The following is a 12820-nucleotide window of genomic DNA, read 5'->3' as shown; positions in this document are numbered from 1 at the left end:
ATAAGTTGTATAATTTTCCTCATGACTCTTCAACTGACGAGGAGCACAAGCAACTACTTTAACTTGTTGAATCATAACATTCATGTAATTCTAGTTTAACTTAGGCAAGGTCATATACATAAACCATACATATAAGCATAAAGCATACCTGACGAGAGACGAAGGGTCGCGTTAGCCATAGGGACACAAAAACATAGACTTACATCGTAAGTCAGTCTACAGAACCTAAAACTTAGGCTCTGATACCAACTGTAACAACCCAACTTTTCTAAGTACGTCGAGATCGTTAATTTTTAACAAATAAAGACTTTGATTAATATAAAACAAAACGTAAGCAATTTAAAAACAAAACATCTTTAAGTCAGGCCTGATTTTTAAACATTCAAGAAAACATAAAATAATACTATTTACAACCAACGTTTGTAAACTAAATTTCAATTCATTTTAAACCTCACAAGAACCCATAAGCGGAAGCAAAAACACGTTTCCTATGGCATCACGCTTCCTTCCTGCCCCTCGCCTGTTTGTTGCCTTTATTACCTTTGCCTGAAAATTTAACATAAGAAGGGTGAGTATTTTAAATACTCAGTAAGAGACCCTCTACTGGTCCCGTCAGGGGAAAATAAATTGTTAAAGTTCTATTGGAACACCATGTACAGTCGCAGTCTTGTGATCCCGTAGAATACACATCTCAGTCTAACGCCCCGAGGGACGTACATATCAGTCTAGTGTTCTGCAGAAACACATATCAGTCAAATGCTCCCGAAGGTGCACAATAAATTGGTGATCCCGTGGGACACCTACAAGGTAAACATCCCAATACAATCTAACAATTTATCCCCTCATTCCATTCAACCCATCTTTCAGTTACTTCAAGTCACAAAGTTCTTTCTTTCAACATCCTAACAGTTAACTTATTTTACTACAGTCATATGTCTGTCAATAATATGCTAATACATCAGTCAATCCACTATACAGTCAATGCACCCCTCAGTTCACCAGCACACAGTCATACTTTAGCGTAATCATACACCCAATCTAAACGAGAATCTCATACAAACACAATCTACAATCTCCGTCCTGTCCACATACACACATTTATATATAGATTCCATGACAATCACGACATACATTCGACGTCAAGTCTACTTCAATTTATATACATTCATATATATTTTCAGTCAACCCCAGTATACATTCAACACACATACAGTTCACAATCACAGTTCACAATCACAATTGAGTCCAGTAGAAAATCCCTTACCTCGATTTCTATGCAAATTCTTCAATCTACTAAATCCAATGAATCAAATCCTAAACATAATTCAATTCATAAAATCAAACATCGTTCTAAATAGTTTCAACCTTTCAAATTACTCCATATGTAAATTCCCCAACTTACCGAAATACTGGCGAACTGAACCCTTAACAATTCACAAATTGGTTGTGAATTTAAGTGACCCAAAGTTACCTTTCACACCTTCAAGAATAATTTATCAAATTAGTCAATTAACCCATCCGTAACGTTTGAACACCTTGAAAACATCATAACCCATACTTAAATTGTTTTGGAAACGACTACAATTTCATAACTTTAATCTTACCAACAAAACTTCGACGGAGACAAAGACGATTTAGGACGGGGCACGACGACGCAGATCTGGTCGTAGTAACGGTAACGCGCGGAGACAGAGGTCGCGCGGGGCGGTGGGCAGAGGGTCACACGGCGCTGGGCGGAGGGTCACGCGGTGCTGGGCAGAGAACAGAGGAGAAAGGAGAGGGGAAGACAGCCGGCGGTTACATGTTCACGCGACGAACGGAGAGAAGGAAACGGATGGGGCGGCTGAGCTGCGGCGGGAAGAGAACGGAAGAGAAAGGATCGGCGGCGGTTGCGGCTGGGCTGTGACGGGAAGAAAACGGAAGGGAGAAGAGAAAAGAGAAAGGAAAAGAGAAGAGAACGGGGGGGGGGTCGCGGCGCGCGAGGGAGAGAGAAAGAGAGATTTTTTCTTTTTTTTTCTCCTTTCTTTCTTTATTTTTTCTTTTTCCTTTTTATTTAAATTAAATATAAATAAATAAATATATATATAAAAATAAAAAACAAAATATATATATATATATATATATACCTTTGGGGCATTACACATAACCACTCTTGTTTCAATCACGAGTTATTATTTATTATGTATAGAACTTTTTTTAAAAAATAATGTAAATTTTGAAACATATGTCAAAAGTAGGTGAATGCAAAACTATTGACAAAAATAGGTGAGTTGAGGTGAATTTTTGTACCCCTACACAATTTTCATGCAGTGGACCCTACATAGTTTATTTTTTACTTTATATATATATTACATTGGGCCAACATTTTTTATTTTCTCATTATTTATATACGTGGGTCCCACACACTCTACTTTTTTTCATTAGGTGTGTATATATAAATAATGACGTATATACTAGTACATGATACATATATCTTATGTGATTTGTTACATATATATACTACTTCATATTTTCAATAGTACATAAATGATGTCATCTTTGATGTACTCAGTATATCATAGTATATTTCAAATACAAAATATAAATTTTTACTAACCTTAAATGAACAATATATATTATGATATATCCTTATACTGTTGTTTCAAACATAACTTATTATTTATTACATATAAAATAAATATTTGAAATAAAATAAATAAACCAGTTTAACAAATTGATTGCATAACATTTCATTCATAAAATATATAATGTATTGTTTCATATACACTATTCATAAGTCAATTTAACATTCAACCATTTTTTTTCATACAATTTCCTGAATATTCAATTCTTTCATCAAAGTCCCTACATTACAAACATATTCAGTTGATCTCAACATTACATATTAGTTGTAACGACCCAACTTTTCTGGGTAAGTCGAGATCGTTAATTTTTGACAAAAGACTTTGGTTGATACAAATTGAAACATAAGTCAATTTAAAAACAATTTATGTAAGGCCTGATTTTCAAATATTCAAGAAAACTTAACAATAACCCTATTTACAAATAAAAGTTTGTAAACTAAGTTTTAGTACATCTTAAACCTTAAAAGAAATCATAAGCGGAAGCAAAATAACACATTCCCTATGGCAATCACGCTTCCTTGCTGCCCCTCGCCGGTTTGCCACCTTTATTTCCTTTGCCTGAAAATTAAACATAAGAAGGGTGAGTATAATAATACTCAGTAAGAGACCCTCTACTGGTCTCGTCAGGGGAAAATAAATTGTTAAAGTTCTATTGGGACACCCTGTACAGTCGCAGTCTTGTGATCCCGTAGGATACACATCTCAGTCTAACGCCCCGAGGGACGTACATATCAGTCTAACGCCCCGAGGGACGTACATATCAGTCTAGTGTTCTGCAGAAACACATATCAGTCAAATGCTCCCGAAGGTGCAAAATAAATTGGTGATCCCGTGGGACACCTACAAGGTAAACATCCCAATACAATCTAACAATTTATCCCCTCATTCCATTCAATCCATCTTTCAGTTACTTCAAAACATAAAGTTCTTTCTCTCAACGTCCTAACAGTCAACTTAACTCACTTTAGTCATATGTCTGTCAATAATATACTAATACGTCAGTCAATCAAACTATACAGTCAATACACCCCTCAGTTCACCAGCACAAACCACAGTTCAGTATAATCCACATCCAACCGAAACAAATTCACTAGTTCACATCCAAATCTTTATACAACACAATCTATTAATATCATCATGTACACATAAGCATAATTTCAGTCATTCACATGTATACTTTCGGCAATCCACATCAATTCACACAACAATGTATATATATATGTTTCCAGTCAAATACAACATACACTAAACATTTAGTCTGCAACCAAACATGTACATCTTAATCATCATCCATACAGTCCAACACAACTCAAAAACTTTAGGTGAGTCCAGTAGAAAGTCCCTTACCTCAAAGTTGGGGAAGCTCCTTAATCAACTAACGTCCTCGAAACAATCCTAAGCACAACAACACAAAATTCAATTACTTTCACGATACATATCTCACTTACTTTCCTCAACGTAAGTTCCAACTCACCGATATATTGGCGAACTGAACCCTCAACAATTCACAAATTGGTTGTGAATTTAAGTGATCCAAAGTTACCTTTCACACCTTCAAGAATAATTTATCAAATTAGTCAATTAACCCATCCGTAACGTCTGAACACCTTGAAAACATCACAACCCATACTTAAATTGTTTTGTAAACGACTACAATTTCATAACTTCAATCTTACCAACAAAACTTCGACAGAGACAGAGACGATTAGGACGGGGCACGGCGACGCAGATCTGGGTAACGGCGCGGAGACAGAGGTCGCGCGGCGGTGGGCAGAGGGACACACGGCGCTGGACGGAGGGTCACGCGGTGCTGGGCAGAGAACAGAGGAGAAAGGAGAGGGGAAGACAGCCGGCGGTTACATGTTCACGCGACGAACGGAGAGAAGGAAACGGATGGGGCGGCTGACCTGCGGCGGGAAGAGAACGGAAGAGAAAGGATCGGCGGCGGTTGCCGCTGGGCTGCGACGGGAAGAAAACGGAAGGGAGAAGAGAAAAGAGAGAAAGGAAAAGAGAAGAGAACGGGGGGGGGGGGGGGGTCGCGGCGCGCGAGGGAGAGAGAAAGAGTGATTTTTTCTTTTTTTTTTTCTTTCTTTCTTTATTTTTTATTTTTCCTTTTTATTTAAATTAAATATAAATAAATAAATAAATAAATATATATATATATATATATATATATATATAAAATAAAAAACAAAAAAAATATATATATATATATATATACCTTTGGGGCATTACACATAACCACTCTTGTTTCAATCACGAGTTATTATTTATTATGTATAGAACTTTTTTTTAAAAATAATGTAAATTTTGAAACATATGTCAAAAGTAGGTGAATGCAAAACTATTGACAAAAATAGGTGAGTTGAGGTGAAGTTTTGTATTGTACCCCTACACAATTTTCATGCAGTGGACCCTACATAGTTTATTTTTTACTTTATATATATATCACATTGGGCCAACATTTTTTATTTTCTCATTATTTATATACGTGGGTCCCACACACTCTACTTTTTTTCATTAAGTATGTATATATAAATAATGACGTATATACTAGTACATGATACATATATCTTATGTGATTTGTTACATATATATACTACTTCATATTTTCAATAGTACATAAATGATGTCATCTTTGATGTACTCAATATATCATAGTATATTTCAAATACAAAATATAAAATTTTACTAACCTTAAATGAACAATATATATTATGATATATCCTTATACTACTGTTTCAAACATAACTTATTATTTATTACATATAAAATAAATATTTGAAATAAAATAAATAAACCAGTTTAACAAATTGATTGCATAACATTTCATTCATAAAATATATAATGTATTGTTTCATATACACTATTCATAAGTCAATTTAACATTCAACCATTTTTTTTCATACAATTTCCTGAATCTTCAATTCTTTCATCAAAGTCCCTACATTACAAACATATTCAGTTGATCTCGACATTACATATTAGTGGTGTTCACGGTTCGGTTTGAAGCTAAAACCGCATCGAACCGCAAAATGATAAAAAAAATCTTCATTGAAACCGAACCGAACCGCTCATCTATGCCAAACCGAATGAAAACCGAACCACATATACATAAATAAAATCAAATCAAAACCGAACGGCTTATACAAAGTTATAAACATAGAAATTTCAAAATTACAGACATAGATGTTTCAAACATTGAAATTTGAAAGTCCAACAACACATAGAAGTTTTAAAATCCACCTAAGATGAATAAAAGTCCTACAGTCATGCAAACTTCGTCAAGACAACTTGTCATTTACGTTTTGATTATGTCATTCTTCTCCTTTTCGTTCCTCTCATTGATTTTTGCCTCTATACCCGCTTTGAAGTCTAAAAAAGTCTTATTATTAACATATATATATATATATATATATATTTTTGTTTTTAAAATAAAGCAATTCAGTTCGGTTTGAGAATCGGTTCTTAACATCTTAAACTGAACCGAAACCGAATTTTATGTGGTTTTTTTGAAATAGAAATCGAATCGAACCGAACCATATGCATTCGATTTCGGTTCGATTAGTGATTCGATTAAGTTTTCAACTTCATTTTGAACACCCCTATTACATATACTAGAGAATAACAAATCTGTTAATGACATATATTACATATACTCATCATAATTATTTCTCATTCATGTTCTTGTAAACATAAACAACTTTCATATATAATTAATATTATTTCAAACATAATGTATTATTTACTACGTAAGATATGAATATTTAAATAAAATAAATAAATAAATTGATATAAGAACATTTCACTAATAAAATATACATTATATTATTCAATATATACTATTATTATATAAAATATATGAAAAAGAATGCAAAATAAAAAAGGACAATTTTTTAATAAAATCATAAAAAGCAAACTAAGGACAATTTTTATTATTAATATTACTTTAATAGAATTTAATCCATATTTTCATAGGATATTTAATAAATGAAAATCTTAAACGTGGTTCACTTTTCTTTTTATTTTTAATATATTATTAATAATAAAAAGAGTAAATTGGTCATTTTTACTCTATATTTGTATAAAATATTAGTCAATTTATGATATTTTTGAAAATTTTAAAAAATTTATTGCAATTAATTTTGTAACATGGTATACAATTTGAGTACACTTAGATAAAAATTCAAAGAAAAAAAAAATAATTTCACATTATATAAGATCAAGTCTAAACGGTATAAATTGAACCGCTTGTTAAAACCGAATCAAACCACACCATTTATGTACAAAACAAAAAACACAGTTTGTTGCTGTCTCAAATTGTCCAAACCGAATTTAAATGGTTCGGTCTATTTCAGCTTCAGTCTTCTGGAATTCAAGGAAATTTTGATCTTCCAAGTCTTCAATATTTCAGAAGATGATGATCTCGAAGTTGATAAGAACTTGCACGTCTTGAGAGCTCTATAGAAGTTTGAATCTTCAATTCTTCAAAGCTTCAGTACTTCAGAGCTTCATTTCTTCCTTCAACAAAAGATCTCTCGAATGAATGACAAAGGTCTCTACTTATAGAGAAAATTTGTGGGCTTGGACCCATTTGCTTGTTGAGTTGTTGAGCTTGGACTTGGGCTTGGGCCCATTAGTAATTTCTCTTCCAATCCTCACTCATTTCTTTTTTTCTTAAATTTAATTTATATTTGTTAAGTTGCTTGATTATTTAGCAGCTATTTTGTTTTTGGTGTTTGGTTTTTTAAAAGTAAGGTTACTTTTTTTTTTTGAATCGTGGTTTGAAATTCAATTTCAAAAGTAAGGTTACTTTTTTTTTTTTGAATCATGGTTTGAAATTCAATTTCAAGTATAAAAGTTCCATTTTTGGTCCAACTTCATTAAAGAAAGAATAAAATTTGAATAACTATTTTTTCTTCTATATTTTGGTTTGGTTTTTATGAAAGAGATTTAGGAGTTTTGGCTTAGTTTTTGAACATGAATAAAAAGTAGAAGAGATTTAGGAGTCTATATTCATGAGTTTAATTTTAAAGAAACTGTAAATAAATTTCATCTAGTACCAAAATATCTGTAATTAATAGTGCAGAAAATCCAGGAAGCTGAAGATGAAACATAATAGAACTTAGGTAACTGACAGTGGATGAAATTCCTTTGCAGTGGAAAGCAAATGAACTAACCCCACTTGCTCTTATGAAATCTATACATAGGGAGGGAAGGGGAGGGGTGTTGCTTTTTTTCTCTTTTTTTTTTTTTTTTGTTGGGTGTAACAAAAAAAATGGTCATATAACCCTTGAAGGATAGGTTTAACCAAATTTTTTTGCTAGTGTATAGAAGGAGAAAAAAAGGAAAACAAAAAAGGATGGTAATTAGTTTGGTGAAGGCTTGTGGAGGAAGAAAGTGTTTGGATAAAGAAAGCTTTCCAAAATTTTGTTCTCGGTTTTAAATTCCATAGTGTATTTTGCTATGACTTTATTGGTGTTTTTTTTTTTTTTTTTTTTGCATCCAGATGATGTAATTCTTTGAATTTGTGATCATGGATGTTTTAAATTTGAACATGATTGTGGGTTTGAAGAGAGAAATTGAATATCAATGTTAAATATGTAGAAAACATTTTGTTTGCCATTGTTCTAAAAGGACGTTCTGTTAGTAAGATGAATAGATAACTCTTGAAGGTACAAATTTAATATTTAAACGGTAATTCATATGTGGTAGGAGGGGATCGAACCTCTGCAACCTTTGAAGAGACGTGTCATTTACCATCAAGTTATACTCTTTTTTAGATATAAGCTGCAATAATTGTGGAACGTTTGCTCATTATGCCTTTTTAATTCAAGTTTTTTGTTTGTTAGAAAATCGAAAAAAAGTTAAAAACTTTTGGAAGTTATATACAAACATTTTTAGAAGCTATTAGGGAAGAGGAAAAAATATGAGTTCCGTTTACTTTTCCGTCAGCTAAAATACTTTAAAGTACAAAATTAAAAAGAAAAAATTCCTTACTGCGATACATGTGGCTAAAAATGATTGGCCGACTTTGAATTTCGTTTACGTATTTATATAAATAATATGCCCTTTCGTCAGGTTCTGAAGCCCTAGTTGAGGCTTAAGTTCACTATTCGTACATTGCTTCATTTCCCCGATCAAAACCATTGAATCTGCTTCGTTGTATTGTAATTCTCTCTGCAAGACGAATGCCACACAGTGATAGATGGATCAGATTCAGTACTCTGAGAAGTACTTCGACGACATTTATGTGTACAGGTATTGTGTTCTTACTCTTAGTTTCCAACTCCATTGTTACTCGTTGTCTTGAAGGATTGTTTGGATTTGGAAGTGTTCATTCTATTTATGGATTATTGTATGCAATAATATCATGTTTTATATAACTCGAAAATATAGTATGGGACTCATTGCTTTATTTTAGGGCCAAAGAATATTCCTTTGCTATCTAATTTTAAGCTAAGGTTGGTTTAGGTTTAAAAAATTACTCTCATAATTACCTTTGATTTTGATGAGTTTTAATTTCTACTATGCTCCTCGGTATTCAATGTATTGCACTGATTTTGCTCCTTGATTTTGGAGTTTTAATTTTATTTAGTCTATATGTTTCAAGATTTAATTTACATTTTTTTTATACTTTATTTTTCAATAAATACTCACTTTTAGTTAGGGGTCGGTTTTAGTCTATTGAAGATAAGGAGGGATGGAGTCACCGTTCCTCTTGGTTTGAGAAAATCCAAACTAACATTAATTTAAAACAAAAATTCAAAAGCCTAAACTGACCTAAATCGATAGACAACCAATAGTCGATTTGTACGCTTTGATTTGTACTCTTTCATGGTCAAAGTCGGTTCGAAGATTTATGAAACTGACTAAGTTAGTTGACGGTGTATTGGCCTACAAATCGACTCCAAATTACTCATGCTCACTTTTAATTATGAATGTTAATAATGGCCTTCACGACCCATGATTCGACCTCATCATCATTGATCTGAAGCACAAATAAGACCCATATAAAAAAAATCTCAAATGTTGCAAGTTCAATAGGCAATAGAAACAAGAGTGATTGTCATTGGTCGTTTTAATTTCAATATTTGGATTCAAGAACATCGAATCATTAACTCCAAAGTTAGAATACAAAACAATGGATGAAGGAAAGTAAAGCTTACCATTCAAAGCATTCTTGATCCTCCCCATCCAAAAGAATGGATCTACAAAAGTTCGACGAAAATCCAAAAATTATCAACGTTGTTCTTTGCTCTCTCAACCTCAACTTACTCATGTGGAAAAAAAACCATAATTTCGCCAAACCCTTAAAATTTTGTATTCATAAAAGAATGATGAAAACCTAGAATGAGAAGGATGAAACAAATTCGCTAACCTTTTAACGTCAACGAGATAAGCGTTTGAGAATGTAGAAATTGAGTGAAGAAGAAAGCATATGTGGAACGAGCGGTGGCGTCGAACCCTTTCTTCTCCCCTTCGCATTACCTTTTTTGCAACCCATTTCCCTTTGCAGATCTATGAATCAGAAATGGGGGCAAACGTTTAAAGGATAACTCTCGATGCATTAAAACGTGCGTCAAAAAATCCCTGCTATTTCCTGACGCCACCAACGATGCATCGAGAGTTTTTTGATCTTCTGAAGCTCTCTAGTTATTTCATCGGAAGATACCATCTCTCCCGACAGTCTAAATTGACGTGTCAGGAGATCCAAAAATTCTTGTAGTGTAATATGAAATAGAATGTCTTATTCATGTTGTGTGATCTTGATTAGAAAGCCTCATACTTGCTGTGTAATTTGGTATGGGATGCACATTTTCTTGTTGTGTGATCTAACATGGAAAGTCATGTTATGCGTAGGAAAATTTATGGTACTTACCAGTACGTTGAGATTTCTCTGCATGGCTACATCTTAACTAAAGAGTGTGGTAAACGTTTGAGTTAGGGAGAGGGTACACAAAAACGAAATAAATTGTATAAAATGAATCCACGAAATAGTTGATTTACATTTTAAAGTAAATAGATTTAAGAAATGATTGTGTGGTGAGAAGGCGATTAATTTACATAAAGCACTTGTTAAAGAGATTCCACACTCACTAGACGTTTCTTCCAACTCTTTCCATGTTTGTTTTACTCCCCATAGTTAGGGAAAGACATCTGACATAGAACTTGTTGTCTTGATCGCCCACCATGCCACCAGAATCCCATTGTTTTGGTAGTGGCCACTTTTATCTCATGTACTATATAGAGAAGCTAAGCAGAGAAAGTGAAGTCGTTGTTTGAGTCTGTATTTATTTTTTAAACAATTTGTGTACTAGAAATCAAATGTACTCTCTGAAATTGTCTATCAATGAAGTTCTCTTTAATTCCTTAAAGTATGAATTCAGCGTTTAACTCTATGTTGTAAGAAGTTGTTCTGCTTATGAGGCGTTCAGCATACCATCTCACATAAAATGAACATTGAAGAGTTATTTATTTAGAATTATCTTAGTCCTTAGTTTATGATAATTTGTTCGAAGTGTTAGTTTGCTACTAACGTTTGTTAGTTGGAAATGTTAGATAGATTTTATAGTTTAAACTTAGATATAGTGAAAGTTGAAATATTGGATACTTGTGAGATGTGACTTATTCAAGAAGAAAATTTAGAATTTATGAGGTGTAACTTTTAATTTATGTTCAGGTCTTACAACTCTTCCCCTCTTGGAGATTTCATCCTTGAAATTTAGACAAAAGACAGTACTTTGAAGAAATGTACTGCTTTTATTATTTAACTTTTGGAGTTACAACTTTACAATACCAAAAATAAAAGCTATAACTATTACATTTTCTTATTTGGACATTCACTTCTATAATGCCCTTCCTTGCAACAGATATATCAAGTAACAAGTAACACTTTTTCTCCTACAAACTCCCGTGTGGTTTCTCTCGCAATCATTACACTTAACCACTTGACTTAAGGTGGTTTTAGCTTTCTTGCCCATACTTTCTTTTTCCCTCCTTCTTCGCTTAAGTCAGAACTTGATCTTTTTAAGCCCAAACTCATTTCTACTTGCAGGGCTACATCTAGTAGCTATGTGTAATCACTTCTTATCAAAATCGAAACAATAGGGGTTTTGATCTCCTCTCGCAAACCATTGACAAAACAACTACATCTTCTGTCCGTCCAAAATTAACATCAAAGCATACTTTGCTAATTCTATATAGTTCTTTTCATATTACGCAACTGAGAGTTTTGCACATTTTAGATTGAGGAACTCATCTCTTTTTTCTTCTATATAGATCGACGAGAAATATTTACTATAAAATATTTCTTTGAATTCCTCCCAAGTCACCCTTCCTCGTCTGCCTTCCTCTAGAGTCCACCAATCTTCAGCTTCTCCTTGTACTAAAAATAATTGATTAACTCAAATTTCCTTTCCCCTGTACACTGCATAATGTGGAAGAACTTTTTCAATGTTTTTAACCATATTTTCAGCTTCTTTGGGTCTAGTGGTTCCACTAAACTCAATAGCTCCCAACACTTTCAGTCTTTCATCTCCAAATTTCTCCTTGGGCTGTTGAGTTAAAACGTCAATCAACCTTTCCGCAACTTTATTATACAGAGCTTCTTCTAGCTCTCTTCTTGCATTGAAGTTTACAGAATTAGCCTATAAGTTCATTGTTGTTTCAATTCTTCCAGAACATACTCAACTTAACTCAAATTTACTTATGCTTTTCCAAAGAACATATTACTCTGGTACCAATTTGTCACACCCCAAACAGCCAAAGTAATAAGAATAGGATGCGATTTAGTTACAACCTTCAAATTTTCTTATCGACTAATTCAACCTCAATTCTTTTTAAACTACCAAGAGAAAACATTACGCAACAGAATTCGTATCGAATGTCAAACACATTCAAAGACATAATTGATGCGTAAAACTTAACGTGATCAATTCAGCCAAAACTTACACTTTACTAATATCAGGAGTTTAGATGAATGTAACTTACAACACTTTGACCTAAAATTACATTATTAAATAAACTCTTAAACACCTAGTAGTTTTCTCATCTCGTTGCAAATCCTTCAACCTCTTCTCTACTTGGTATAAACGTCTGGTAATGGAAGATAGATTTTGAAAACATCAGTCGAAAGACTCGGGAGGTTTTATGAAAACCTTTCGCAATACCTTTTCATAATCATTTCGTAAAAA

General features: G+C 33.0%; 1 protein-coding gene across 2 annotated transcripts in view; it reads right to left on the bottom strand.

The window, feature by feature from the left end:
- The window catches only part of LOC116404790, a 59235-nt gene extending 54618 nt beyond the window's left edge, over positions 1-4617 (bottom strand). The window contains exons 1-3 of one of the 2 annotated variants that reach the window (XR_004217869.1): positions 4301-4617; positions 4099-4176; positions 3663-4019 (exon numbers count right to left, since the gene is read on the bottom strand). The gene's annotated coding sequence lies outside the window, so the exon portion shown is untranslated. Of the gene's footprint in view, positions 1-3662; positions 4020-4098; positions 4177-4300 lie in introns of those variants that run through there. The other variant, XR_004217868.1, reaches the window with a different exon arrangement.
- Between the last annotated feature and the right edge of the window lie 8203 nt (positions 4618-12820).

Source organism: Cucumis sativus, chromosome 1 (genome assembly GCF_000004075.3).
Source record: "Cucumis sativus cultivar 9930 chromosome 1, Cucumber_9930_V3, whole genome shotgun sequence".
Classification (NCBI taxonomy): Eukaryota; Viridiplantae; Streptophyta; class Magnoliopsida; order Cucurbitales; family Cucurbitaceae; genus Cucumis; species Cucumis sativus.
Note: the sequence above shows the minus strand (reverse complement) of the source record. Positions and strands in the feature narration are given on the sequence as shown.